General features: G+C 37.1%; 1 protein-coding gene across 3 annotated transcripts in view; it reads left to right on the top strand.

Annotated features, from left to right (window-relative positions):
* The window catches only part of LOC105429942 (uncharacterized), a 540,048-nt gene that overhangs the window by 142,951 nt on the left and 381,380 nt on the right, over positions 1 to 15,717 (top strand). The gene's annotated exons all lie outside the window — the stretch shown is intronic.

Genomic DNA, 15,717 nt, shown 5'->3' on the forward strand with positions numbered 1-15,717 from the left:
TAGTAAAAAAAATAATCAAAGAAAAGAGAAATGATAATAGTCAATCTAATGACAATAATCAAAAGAAGAAAAAAGGAAGAAAGTTCCCTAATAATTGAGGTAGATGAAGAAACAAGAATGAAATAATTGAAGAAAGAGAAATTATTAGGTGTATAAAAAAGTTCTGAGCTTTTTTTTGTAAAATTCAATCTTTATTCAAAAATAAACAAAAAAATATTAATCAGCGAAATATTCCCCATTTGCATCAACGACCTTTTGCCATCTTTCAGGTAGCTTGCGAATTCCTTGACGATAGAAGCTCACCGGCTTCGAAGCGATAAAATCATCAATGCATTTTCATATCTCTTCAAATCTCACGAAATATGTATCAGCCAAATGATGCTGCAGCGACCGGAATAGGTAGTAATCGGAAGGTGCCATGTCTGGATTATACGCCGCGTGCGGGAGAAGTTCCCAGTCTAATGCAAAGATATGATCCTGAGTCGCTTTCGCAACATGTGGTCGAGCATTGTCATGAAGCAAGATCACTTTATGACGTCCTTGGCCAGTAAATGGCCTCTTTTCTTCTAATGCATCGCTCAAATTGGTCAATTGTTGTTAGTAGCGGTCTGCCGTGATTGTTTCACCCGGTTATAACAACTCGTAATACAACACATCTTTCCATCCCACCAGATACAGAGCAAAACCTTCTTGGCGTGGATATTGGGCTTCGGCGTCGATATCGAAGGTTGACCAGGGTCAACCCATGATTTTCTACGTTTACGGTTATCATAAAGAATCCACTTTTCATCGCCTGTAATGATTTTCTGCAGAAAATCTTTTTTCCGGAACTTTGAAAGCAAAGTGAGTGCAGTGTCACGCCGACGATTTTTGTTGTCTTCGGACAATTCATGCAGAACCCATCTGCCTTCCTTTCCCATCGTATGTAAACGTACAGAAATGGTTTGCTGCGTAACGCCAAGCTGTTCTGCAAGCTCTTTTTCAGTTTGCGCAGAGTTTATATCCAGCAGTGCTTGCAATTTGTCCGTTTCAATCGTTTCAATCTTTTGAGGGCAAGCGGCCCTCAAGCCTAGCACGCGGTTCATCTTCAAGACTGAAATCTCCTTGGCGAAATTTTTGATACCATCTTTTACATGTAGTATGACTTACAGCGTTCTCTCCATATGCAGCACAAATCATTGCAGTGGCTTCAGCAGCATTTTTCTTCAGATGAAACGCGAAGTGGATGGAAAATCGAATATGCTCTTTTGTTACCATCGTGAACACTACTGATTTTTGAGGTTATGTGCATTAAACGCCAAACCGTATGGCATTTTAGAAGGCCAAATGTCAACGCTTTAAAACCGCAAAAGGACGGAAAGATATATAAAATTTAAATTGTTATTTCGGTTGTATGAAATCTAACGCTCAGAACTTTTTTGTACACCTAATAAATATAGGATGAGAAAAATATCTTGTATTCAATCACATTAGTATTAAAAGTTTTAAGTGCTGGGGATATTATTACGTTACAAAAAATTATGCGAGATAAAACATAATAAATGTGCAGAAAATCAGTTGAATGTATGGACTAAGAAAAAGTGTGTATGTTTAACTGTATGTTTAAAATCCAAACATACAACTTGAAGATAAGCGATAAACATGATCCTTAATTCGAAAGAATACAGGAAGAAAAGAGGGCAGATTGGGAAGATACGAAATAGCAACTATGGAAGGAAGCAGAACTCATAGCTATATACAAAATGCGCAGAATTTGATAGCACATAAGGATGGGATACAGTATTAGATTATAAAGAAAATGAGTCCTGTAACAATAACATTATCAGAGATTAGATTGGATTGACTGCTGAAATTGACGACAGTAAAGTAAATGTATCGGGTTATTTTAGATTAAATGTGATGCTGAAAATAAAAATACAGAAGAAATTGTTTTGTATTTAAGAGATGATGTTAAATATGAAATATTAGCAAAAAAATTTGAGTCGAACTACTGATGTGTTGTGATAGAAGTGAAAGAAAAATTGTATAAAGAACTTATAATGATACTATATTGTTCAGTGAATGCATCACATGCTCATTAATTTTGTGAGATTTCTAGAAGATATAGTAGAAGAGATAATAATAAGAGGAGAATGTATAATTATAAGAGATTTTAATATAGTGTTACGTCTGAGCTCTGGAGGAAAGGAAAGGTCAATTTGTTTAAGAGAAAGAGTGAGCTCGGGTGGGTTTGTTCTCTCAGATCGTCGCTCACGGAACTGGGTTTGTTCTCTCAGATCATCGCTGAAACAACGATTTGAATCAAGCGCGTCTTTTGAGCACAGGATAACGAGTCAACGTCAATGACGCTATAACTCGTGCCTGCGCTAGCGCGGTCGGCGGTTCATTTTTAGGTCAGAGAACCGAATCTCTTTAACTCGGGATAGGACCTCGCGCAATTCTTGGAGTGGGGGAATGGTCGAGGTATTATTCTAAATGAAATATACGAATTTTAATTTTAACATTAAATTTAACATTTAATGTAACATAATAAGCAAATGTATTATAATCAATTAAAAATTACATACATACAAAATTACAAACAAGTATATCAAAATAAAAATTACATTCGAGTAAAGATGATTATAAAAATAACTTATACATAAAAATAACTTATACATTCAATACTGGCGTGAACTTTTACATATCACATTTCGATGTGTGTTTGTGTGTGTGTGTGTGTGTGTGTGTGTGTGTGTGTGTGTGTGTGTGTGTGTGTGTGCGTGCGTGCGTGCGTGCGTGCGTGCGTGCGTGCGTGCGTGCGTGCGTGCGTGCGTGCGTGCGTGCGTGCGTGCGTGCGTGCGTGCGTGCGTGCGTGCGTGTGTGCGTGCGTGCGTACGTGCGTGCGTGCGTGCGTGCGTGCGTGTGTATGCGTTGGAAATGAAAGGAAGATCCGGTGGAATTGTTAGTGGAGTTCGCGGATTCTCAAGGTTGAGGGCGAGAAGATTTTATAGAGATATCGGACGGGGACTAGATAGGGATAAGGAACTCCGGGGATATATGTAGGGATGGTGTTATTGGAACGGTTGCAAATTACATGATCTCGGAGTGCGATGAGGTTGATGGATAAGGTGGATGTGGGGTCTATTGTAAATGTCCCCCGGGGAAGAGTCTCAGTGGAGATAGGGAACTGCGTGAGGATGTCGCGGAACGTGAGTTTCCTCCTCGAAAAGTACTAGCGGTACCGGTGAAACATCGCCAACGAATTCCACGTTCAACGTGGTGAAGGAGGAATCTGTGGGCGGGGTGACAATGGAACACGAGGCGTCGAGGCCCGCGAAATTGAGAGGAGACAGATGATGGAGCGCGAGGCGTTGAGACTCGCGGGGTGAAAGGGAGATTCGACAGAAAATGAGGGATGGAGTGCGAGGGGGCGAGACTCGCGAGGATGAAGGGGAAGTTTGGGAGAAAACGGGGAATGGAGTGCGAGGCATTGGAACTCGCGGCGATAGTGTGTGGCTATTCTCTGTTGGTGAAACTCTGATGCGGTTGATGGATTGGAGGAATTCCCGATAGGCCTGATCCAACAGGCTTCGCGCTCGAAACCTAGCTTCCCGTCGTTACCGTTTTACCGTTTTTCTATTGATTCTCCCGTTGTTCACTATTAAGTGAATATAAGTTACGGATGTTAAAATATAATTTGGGTTGCGAAGATATGCTCGGAGGAAAATTGGAAGGACATAAACAATTCCATTTACTTTTGGAGATGGTAACAGCTCACATGCTGGAGATCCTGGCCCGCCGGAACACATTCACTCGGATTTATAAACACGAAGAACTTGTCTTCACTTCGAGAACTTTTCACTTTCAACTTTTAGGAAGCGTCCGTGGTGAGGATCTTGGGTGGTAGAAACCTTGCAGTTGCCAAGGTTGGAGAACACAGGATGATTGCAGCAGAGTACAAAGACAGGATGGACGAAAAAGTTTCACAGAGGATTGCACGGAGACAGTGGTTGAGAGTCGCGAGAGCGAGCTGCGATCGGAATCGCGGCTTATGTAGGATCTAGGAGATACGGGGGAGGTTCTAGGGCATGTTTCTTACGTCTAATTGAAATTTTGGATTTTTGGCCTTAACGGCCTTTCGGCGTATTAAATCTAACTTATAATCTAAGGTAGTACATATCTCGAAAAATGTTTCTCGGCTTTTCCCGGTTGATTAAGTTGAATTCCCATCCCCAACTTTTGAGAAGGGGAAAATAAAAATATATAAAAAAAGATTTACAATTTCCGTTACGTTAAAACGTCTCTATCTCGGGTACGTCGTGTTTCGCAGGATAGCGTCGGTCGGATATGGTCAGGATTGTTAACGAGAAATAAAATATCGAGATTGCTTTTATCTTAGATATCACGATCTATATTTATAGTTTGACTGACTGAGCTTTTGTTATACAATATTTACAAGTAGTATATACAATATTTACAAGTAGTTGTCTGGAATTTCGCCTTCGCCTACGGTGAAAAACGGCGCGGATTCCGTGAATCGTACAATCGCTTCGGTTCCGTGAATTCGGCGCGTTCGCGGTAGGCGCGGCGCGGGCGCGACGGTGCGAGGGGTTTTCGGCGCGCTTGTTATGACGGATCAGCTGTTTTGTCGTGCGTACGGTCTGTCAGAAGTTTGTGCTGTGGTCTTCGGAAACTCCCTGCCTCTTGACCGTCAGCGGTGGAATGTACGTACAAGGACTTGCTTTCAGAGCCTAGATTGAGAAGCTCCTCAATCTGTGAAAAGCTTGTGGATGACGGGAGCGATCGGCCAGAAGCTCCTGGCTTGATAGGGAGCACCCTAGATCGCTTTTAGATAGGACTAGAAGTATCGAGAGCAGTACTGGACGTCTTACTGTTTCGCCGGTGATAGGTCTCGATCATCCACCGGAGTCGCCTAATATATCCGAGTCGGCCGTCGGTCGGGAGTAGTCGGGTACGGGTCGGCCGAACTCGGGTCGGGATAGTTCCGGGGGATGCTCTTGCCGGAATCTTCGATAATTCACCGAACGCGTTCGATCATTTCGCGAAGATGTTCGGTGACGCGGTCGGTAGCGGGGCCGGCGGCGGTGGCCTAATCGGTGCGTGTTTATCCACGCACCGCGCACGTGAAGCCGTGTGATCTCCTTTTTGCTTCGTCCGGTATTCGACGTGATTTTTACAACGGTGGGATCGCGGAAGGATCGTGTCGATGCCCCGACGGTTGATCTTAACTTAATTATTAATATTGAGGGGGGTGAGTCGGGTGTCGTTACAACGTGATAGAATTTCAACCGTTTATTATTCCGTTTTATGGATCCGTTAGGAAAATTTCTTTTATCAGGTTTTCTCGTTCTGTTGGCGCCGAGACTATTTGTTCAAGGAAGAGAAAAAAATGTTTAATGTATGTTAGTGTAAGAGCGAAGAAATTAGTTGACAGTATAATAGATTTGTTGAACATCATAACAGGGAAAAATTTAGAATTCTAAAAATTTGAGAAACGAAAAAGTGATTTTCAGATGAAATAAGAGAAGTAGCGGCAGGAAGAGATGAAGTATATAGAAAAACGTTATACCAAGACAGGGAGCTAAATGATAATTGATTGCAATTTAAAATTGAAAGGAATGCAGTACTTAAATTAGGACAAAAGAAGGACTACGAAAATATAATAGATATTAATAAAAAAGAATCTGTAAATATCTAAAAAAAATGGAGCCGTCTCCAATAATCTTTATTTTGACATATGTTGTCAGAATCATTAGGGCCTGAGTGACCTTGAGAAGGTTTTTAGATGGCGGTCACTGTTCATTAAAAAGTTATTAACAAAAAAGTAAAGGATAAAGTGAACAATTTATTCATCAATAATTTATCATAATCGAATCATAAACGAATGACTGGTTACGTTTCACGTATTTAAATGCTATATATCAGAAAAATTTTTGCACATTTTATTTTTCACATTAAAAGAAGCATATACAAAAATTCGGAAACGCAAAATTCATGACAGATTTCTTTATTTAAATCATGAGATAATTTTATTAATAATAATTAATTAATTAAATTATACCTTATAAAATATTTGTAACATATTTTTTAAATTTATAGAAATTTAAATAGCAATAACGTAGCTGTGTATTACAATGAATAGCAACATAGCCGTGTATTTTAAAGAAATGTAAATTTAAATTTCAATTCATATAAAAAAAAAAATACATAAAGTTTAAATACTAAACAATTTTTAAAAACACAAATTCTCTGCCTTAAAACATAAATTTCCTGCTTTAAAATACAAAATCTTTGCTTTAAAATACAAATCTTCTATTTTATATAAGACAATGATTTTTGTTTTTAAAGCAGAGAATTTGTTTTTATCCAAAGTACATACACATAGCGCAGATTTTATACATGTAGATTTCTTGCTTTATTTTGATTACATTCGGTCGATGGCATTCTCATAGTCAATAGTTCTCATTTCCACTGTTACCATGTTGCTTCACGAATTTATTCACATAACACATGATTTCAAGAATCTTATTAATTATTTGGAAAAAAAAGTAATATGTACAAAAGTGCATGTTCTATATATGAAAATAATATAATATAATTATAATGAATCATTAATAATGCATTGTGGGAAACATTATTATAACTTGCAAGAAAAAGAAAGACTTGTAATTTTAAAATAAGTATACTCCACTTGTCCTAGTTTGCAGAAACATATATAGATATAGCAACAGCTTGTCATTTAATAGCATATTTTTTAATAATTAATAAACCCCGATTACAATTATTAATGATGGAATGTAATATAATTGTTAAAACTGCTGTGGATTGGACAAATTTCTATCGTAAGATAAACCTTAAAAGTAAAAATATATTTATTTTTAATTAATTTCGATTGTGTTAAATTCTACAGTTATTAATACAATAGCTCTATAGTAATAATATAAAAATTGGTGGCATTAATAAAATCGTTGAGATTGATGAGAGCGAAAATTGGTCGAAGAAAATATCATAAAGAACGTTTAATAACAGGACAATGGATATTCGGAGGTATTAGAACGAGAATCTAAAAAAATATTCATCATATCAGTTGAAAAGCGAAAAGCGGAAACTCTCATATCAATTATTCGAAAATACATTTGAACCTGGTTCTATTATTTATAATGACTGTTGGAGAGCTTATGATAATTTAAAATAAATCATACTCATTATACAGTTAATCACAAAAACAATTTTGTAAATCCATACAGGAGTTCACTCAAAATATTGAAAGATATGAAAATGTATTACCTCGATATGGAACTTCTAAAGATCATTACGAACATTACTTTGTAACGACACCCGACGCACCCCCCTCAATTACGAGTAATCGATAACAGTGAGTGTCCCCGACCGATCAACCGTCGGGGCGCCGACACGGCGATCCATCCGCGATCCCACCGCCGAGAAAAGCCCGTCGAACAGCGGACGCGGCAAAAGCGATGATCACGCGGCTTCACGTGCGCACCGCGTGAGATCATAAACACACGGAGAGGCCACCACCGCCGGCCCCGCTACCGACCGCACCACCGAACATCCTCGCGGAATTCCCGAGCGCGTTCGGCGAATTATCGCGGATATTCCGACGAGACATCCCCCGGAAACTACCCCGACCCGAGTCCGGCCGACCCGTTCCCGACGAAACCCGACCGATGGCCGGCTCGGGTATATTAAGCGAGTCCGGGAGATAAACGGCACCGATTCCCAGCGAGACAGTGACCAGTCCGACACTGCTCTCGATATTCCGAATCCTCTCCAAGAAAGCGATCTAGGGTGCTACCTATCGTGCCAGGAGCTTCTGGCCGATCGCTCCTCGAAAACTATCCACCAGCGCACAAGTAACTCACAGGTTGAGGAGCTTCTCAACCTGGGCTCCACAGAGAAAGCCCTTGTGCACATCTTCCTTTGACGATCGAGAGGCAGGGAGCTTCCCGCATTCGAGCCGTCATAAACCTTACACACAGCTGATCCGTCATATCAACACTCACAGCTGATCCGTCAAAACACGCCGGCCGAGATCCCCGCGCACCGTCGCGCCCGCGCCGCGCCTACCGAAGAACGCGACTAAATCCGGAGAACCGACCGCGAGCAAAAACAAGTGTATACAATACGTGGAAACCGCACGTCTTTTCGCCGTACCAACGGCGAAATAATCTGTAAATATTGTAAATATAAACCCAGCCAGTCAGCGTTGTAAATATAAACATAGAAATATCAAAAGACTCGATAATTTATTTCTCGTACCGAATCCTGACAAAACCGATCGACGCTATCCTGCAAAACCGAGCGACACGGAAATAGAGACGTTTTAACTTGAGCGAATTTATATTTAAACATTACTCTTTAGAAGAACGTATTGATACATTTTTTAATAATATGGCTCATTTCTATTCATAGAAATATCGTGATTAATAATGTAGGAACATAAAAAACCATAAGGCCTAAATAGTTAGAATTTGGAGATTGTTATAACAGCAAAGCTGTTGTGGTCCTGCAGCCTGAGTGTCAAATTCGTAAACAAAGAATCCCTAGTTCGAATCTCAATCGCTTCATTAATTTTTCTTCGAATATTATTTCTTACAATTTGGTGGCTCGTCCGGGATTGAGATGATTCCTACACGACTCGCACCGAGTCTGAGAGAAGACGTGGAGAACGTTGGTGGAGGTTGATCGAGCTCAAGGAGATGATCCCGTCCGGGAGCTCCCTCCGAATCTCTCGCAAGAGAAGACGAAAGGAGAATAATTACGAGAAATAAAACGGCGTGCAAATCGACGAGCGAGAAGCTGGTGACGCCTAAAGGCGAAGGGGCACATTAAAAACGACGAAGTCGCTACTGGATTGATATCAAAGATGTCGATAATCGACGACAAAGATGTAAAGATGACGAAAGATGTAAAGAAAATGCGAGAGACGCGGAGAGAGAATGAAAGACGCTGGAAGAGGAGTTGAGTTCGAGAGACAGAACGTTAAAGTGTAGTATCCGCTAAGTGTGACGAAAGAACGTAGTACATTCGGGGACGAATGTGATTTTCAGAATGGCCGAGTTATAGGAATATAAAAAGCCGTAAAAGGCTTAAATAGTTGGTAGAATTCGGAGATTGTTATAACAGCGAAGCTGTTGTGGTCGTACAGACTGTCAGATTCGTAAACAAAGGATCCCAAGTTCGAATCTCAGTTGCTTCGTTAATTTTTCTCCTAATATTATTTCTTACAATAATGCATTTATTCAATGATAATATTATGGAAATAACTAATTGTGTGTTACTTATTGATAAATAAATTGTTCATTTTATCCTTTATTTTTTTGTTAATAATTTTTTAACGAACAGTGATCGCTATCTAAAACCTTTTCAAAGTCATTCAGAGTAGTGACTCTGACAACATATGTCAAGATCAAGATCATTGGAAGTGACTTCGTTTTTCTACATATTTACCGAAAAATCCGACAATTATGTGGAAAACATCAAAAGAAATAATTAAAATAAGCCAGTAGATACAAAGGAAATAGAAGATAGATAGATAGATTTTGAAATATTAGATAATACAGAATATAGCACTATAGTATACAATATAGCTGATAAATTTAATTTATATTACATATAGACTATTAATAAGTATAGTAAAATTTATAAATGAGAGTCAATCCGCAGGTGCGTGTAAAAAAACTATCTGTTATTGAAAAAAAAGAAATGACGCAACATTTTAAGATTACGATAAAGCATTTACAGGAAATTGTTATAGGATATACTAAAAAAAAAAAGTATAGAAGAAGATATAATTAATGATATAAAAGCAATATTTTACATAATAAAAAATGAGTTTGTTGATGTAATAAATTAGCGCTCGGAATTAGTTGAACATTTCGGTCCGATTTCAACGAAGGCAACGTCTACAATTTCCTTTCCTTCATCATCGCTCGAGTCTCAGCGGCTGAGCCGCCGAACGGCTGTACCTCAGGAGCGTCGCCCTGTGAGAAACATGCTCGTACGCCTTTCGCCTCTACTAAATTATCACTTAGATATTTTCTTTGTTAAATTATTTTTATTTTTATAAATAAACAAAATGTTGAATTTTCTATTATTAATATATTATATTGTGCTTTATATATGGGTGTTCTTTTTTTAAACCTAATATGTCAAATATCTCAAAAAATATAAAAGATATGGAAAAACATTTCAGATAAAAGTTTTATAACTTTGAGGAGGAATCAATTGATGTAAATTTTACACCAAGTACAGTAAGTAAAAAAGCAAAATATCTTATAAATTAGTAACTTTTTGATTTGTGCCTTAATATTATATATATAATATTTTTATCCAGAATAACTAGAGGAAACATATTGCATAACAAAAAAGTATATGATTCTATTTAAAAAAATGGCAATCATAAAAAAATTTCGAAAGTGGCGCTATTTACAATGAAATTGATAATATTATCATCTTTTCTCCTCGAAGCTATAAAACTTTTATCTGAAATGTTTTTCCATATCTTCTATATTTTTTGAAATATTTGACATACATTTACATTTGAAAAAAGAACACTCATAAATAAAGCACAATATAATATATTAATAATAGAAAATTCAACGTTTTGTTTATTTATAAAAATAAAAATAATAAAAATAATTTAGCAAAGAAGATATATAAGTGACAGTTTGAGACGAAAAGTATACAAGCATGTTTCTCACAGGGCAACGCTCCTGAGGCATAGCCGTTCGCTGCGGCTCGGCCGCTGAGACTCGAGCGGTAGTGAGGAAATTGTAGGCGTCGCCTTCGAAATCGGACCGAAACTAATTCCGCTGTAATAAATAATTCTTTAAAGGATGGTTTACAACCATCCTTTATTGTCACGAAGATTGGAAAACATCAACGATAATAATACCAATTCCAAAAATAGAAAAGTTAAGAAAGTAAACGCTATATGGGCCTATTAATATACTATCAATATTTGAGAAAGTGTTAGAATTAATAATAAAAGAGCAAATTGAAATATGAAAAATAGCTGTATTATAACAGAACATTAGTCAGGATTTAGAAAACTTTATTCGTGTAAAAGAGCGATTCAAACCGTAAGATAGAGATTATATTATAATGTATGTATATTTATCATTAAGATTTTAAATAATATACTACTACTGTTACTAAAACAATTAAGAGATCAATTAGAATTTTTGAGAAATGAGGAGCCAAGGACATTGCAATAAAATTTCACAGAATAAGGAGTGCGCCTAAGAGTACGTTTTATGGAGTACATTTTATGAAGGAAAAATATAAAACACATTGCCAGTCGAGATTAAATGTGCGAAAGACTTGAGCCGTTCAAGCGAATATTAAAAGATTATATATTAAGATAAATTAAGAATGAATTGCAAATAGCTGAAAAAATTTCTCTAGCTAATAAAAATTTCTCTCTCTCTCTCTCTCTCTCTCTCTCTCTCTCTCTCTCTCTCTCTCTCTCTCTCATCCACCTCTCTCTCTCTCTCTCTCTCTCTCTCTCTCTTTCTCTCTTATTCTTGAAGTATAAATCGTACGTGTGATATATACGAGATTAGTCTGAAAAGTTTTGAGCCTAACATAAAAACAAGTATTTTTTCGGTCAAATATAGTTTTATTTTTCAACATAATCCCTTTTTAACTCGATACACTTTTCCCATCGATACTCTAACCTCTTTAACCCTTACAAATAGTAGTTGGCGTCTTGCTCCGCAAAATAGGCGTTTACATATGCGATAACCTCCTCGTTCGATGAAAATCTCTGTCCTCCAAGCGAAACTTTAAGCTTAGGAAACAGGAAAAAGTCGCTGGGGGCCAGATCTGGTGAATACGATGGGTAGTCAACCAATTCGAAGTGTAATTCGTGAATTTTGACCATGGCGACCGCCGAAGTGTGAGCAGATGCGTTGTCTTAATGGAAACAGCATTTTCTTCTTCTTCAAATACGGCCGTTTTTTTGCAATTTCTGCCTTCAGCTTATCAGTATCAAGTAATGATGCGTAATATGCTCCCGTTATTGTTTTATCTTTTTCAAGATAGTCGATACACACAATTCCGTGACTATCCCAAAAAGTCGCCATTACCTTCCCAGCTGATGGAACCGTCTTCACCTTTTTCGGAGCAGGTTTACCCTTTGCAGTCTACTGTTTTGACTGTTCTTTTGTCTCTGGAGTGTAGTGGATCCAAGTTTCATCTACAATTATGAATCAATGCAAAAAATCTGACTCGTTTCGCTTGAATCGCTCCAACAGGGTCTTGGAAATGTTCATTCGAATTCGTTTTTGGTCCAAAGTGAGCAAGCGCGACACCCAACGCGCGGATAGCTTGCACATATCCAATTCTTCAGTCAATATATGACAAACACGTTCTTTCAATATGCCCATAGTTTCTGCTATCTCTCTAACCTTGATTCGATAATCGTCCAATACCATTTGGTGAACATTTTCGATGTTATCAACGGTGATCGCAGTTTTTGGCCGTCCTGAACGCTCATCATCAGCCAAGCTGGTATGACGTTTAAATTCAGCTGCCATGTTTAAATTCAGCTGCCTATCTTTTTACGGTGGCAAATGATGGGTCAGAGTCCTCGTAAACAGCGTTCAACTTGATTTTAATTTGCGCAGGCGTATTGCCTTTCAAATGTAAGAATTTAATTACGGCACGATATTCAATTTTTTCCATTTTTACAAGAACACTGACATCAACTGACACAAACTGTCAAACAACAACTGAGCCAAAATAGCTGAAATTTTCACAAAAGTCTTTCAAAGCATATACTATTGTAGTACTAAAATGATTTTGACGAGTAACGTCATCTTCATGTTAAGGCTCAAAACCTTTCAGACTACCTTCGTACCTAGGTGTACAAAACCTAGGTGTCCAATCCACTAAATCCATCTTACATAATCTAACATGATTCTTTCTAGTTTTGACTTCCACTCCAAAGTCACACGGTAATATTCTTGATTAACTTGACACCCGAGACACTACCATGTCTCCTGATAAATAACAAATATTAAATTTAAACAATATGAAATTTATTTTTATTTTAAGACTTTAATTAATAATTTACAATATGAATATATGTAAGATAATAACAATATTTGAAAAAAATTATAACATTTAAAAATATGTGAATATGTCTTTATAGATTGGAATAAATTATAAAAATAGATATAGATACATATACTTAGCACAGACAAATGTTAATATATGATGTTCTTAAAATTATTTAAGAAGGTGTAATAATACATTTCATTGAAGAAACCATCGGATTTAATTATGGTATTGATTGTCGATAAATATATTCAAAAACTATATCTTTACTGGATAACAAATTTTATAACACGAGGAGGTATTTCAGCTATTGCAAACATATTACAGTATGATGCTATTATAAATTATTAGAACATCTATTAATTATTTTAATCCTTCAAGTATCCTTTAGACGCACAGTGTATATATAATTTTTTAACTGTTGTAAAATATCTCATAAATTATTCATTTTTTGAAGCGAAAATCATTGTCTTATTGATCTTATGGATTATTGACCCAATGGATAAGTCAGGGCCATTGTAGGATCGAGCGAATCATTGACGGGCAATGTACATTGAATCTTGGGATCAATAGCGCCTCCGTGACAGAAATTGCAACCGTACATGTGTACCGGGCGATGACGATAATAATAATGACGTTTCTTAAAGTAAAAATTTCTAAATCGGACTTTGTGTAGCAATATCTCCGCTCGTAGGACACGTAGCAGGAAAATGAAAATACTTTTATTATGCAAGTCCAACTCAAGTTATCAATCAAGCTAACTTAGAACTTGATCGATTTAGCCGTTATTGAGATCCGATAATTTTGGATGCTCGCGTCTCGCCGACTCGTGTAAAGTCACATGGTAATGTTTTCGGATGATTTGACACCCGAGACACTACCGTGTCTCCTGATTACATTTGTCAAAAATTGTTATTAAAACGAAAATTGAATAAGAAATAGAATTGGAAGGGAAAAGACATTAACGTTTAAAAATAGTTTTATACTTAATTTTATAAATAATTTGTATATTTTTAAATCTTGAAATTTTTAATTATGCTGTTAATTAAATTACTAAAGACATGTTTTATCTTTTTTAGCTGAACCTTGAAGTATTGAAAGATTACAAAATTTTAAATGTATTCTCGTTTGAAAATGTCTTTCTGTAATGTTTTACGTTTAGAAAGTTGAGAAATTTTGCGTTTTAAGATTGAATATTTTCAAGGTAAAGTTGGAATTACTTGATAGAAAATGTTTTATCGGGCCGAATTTTGCGAAGCTAGAGATCTACTGATGAAAGTTCGCTTTAGAGCAATAACCGCTTAGATGGCTAACGTTAACAATGCGAAACTCCTATTCTGAAAGATAACGTGACAAAATCTCAGGAAATATAATATGTCAGACTGGTCTGAGGAATCTTGAATCTTACTAGAGTAAAGGCATCCAGAATGCAGTAGAACGGACTGGAATCTTCGAAGAAAGCAGCAGGAATGTTCTCGAGAAATTGCAATCATGGTATTGCACATAGAAAAGAGAGAGAGAGAGGAAAAGGGAGAGAGAGAGAATAAGAGAGAGAGAGAGAGAGAGAGAGAGAGAGAGAGAGAGAGAGGGGGGGGGGAGGCAGTCGGACCACGACGTTGTACCTCCAATATGAATCTATTTTCTTCTTGTGAAGAAAACAACAATCAAAGCCGCAGGACTATCGAGTGCACGCACGCACGCACGCACGCACGCACGCACGCACGCACGCACGCACGCACGCACGCACGCACGCACGCACGCACGCACGCACGCACGCACGCACGCACGCACGCACGCACGCACGCACGCACGCACGCACGCACGCACGCACGCACGCACGCACGCACGCACGCACTATCCCACTTTTCCTCTTTCTTTCTCATCCTTGGTTACTTTTATTTCTCCAATTGCATTTTTCAATTCTTCTCTGATGTTTCATAAATTCTTTTATTGTTCTTATATCCTTCTATCATATTTTTATCTTCTTTTGCACCTTCCTCTGTTTTCGTTATCGATCCTTTTTCTTCCTTATAATGTGTTTTTCTTCCCGGTGGTGATCTTGTGATTTTCCTTGCTTTTTCGAATTTTCCTAAAAACTCTCTTTCCACTTTGATTCTTCCTCTTCGTTCCTTCTTCTTTTGCTTAAAATATCAATCAACCCCACACCCTCCCTTGGTATTAGATGGTCTAAAATTGTTTTTCCTTTTTTGTTTCCTTCTTTTTTCTCTCTCGTCGGCGTACTCTCTTCCTGTTCTCTGTTCATTCTTGCTTTTCATTTATCGTTTCCTGATTTATCGATCGAATTGTTTTTCCTACCTCTATTCTATCTATTTTATAAAAGTTTGTTGATTTTTAAAATTTTGAAACAATATGATGATTTCGTTTGAATTTTGTCTTAAATTTTGTATAAAATTTTCCGATTAAATAATAATTCTTAAACATTTATTTTCACATTACATATTAATATCGCTATGATATATATATATATATATATATATATATATATATATATATATATCATAGCGATATTAATTCGTTATTCCATTTAGTAAAATATGTAATGTTATGAAAATAAATATTTAAGAATTATTATTTAATATCGGAAAATTTTATACAAAATTTAAGACA

Source organism: Pogonomyrmex barbatus, unplaced genomic scaffold, assembly GCF_055798465.1.
Source record: "Pogonomyrmex barbatus isolate J1 unplaced genomic scaffold, ASM5579846v1 scaffold15, whole genome shotgun sequence".
In the NCBI taxonomy this organism is placed as follows: domain Eukaryota; kingdom Metazoa; phylum Arthropoda; class Insecta; order Hymenoptera; family Formicidae; genus Pogonomyrmex; species Pogonomyrmex barbatus.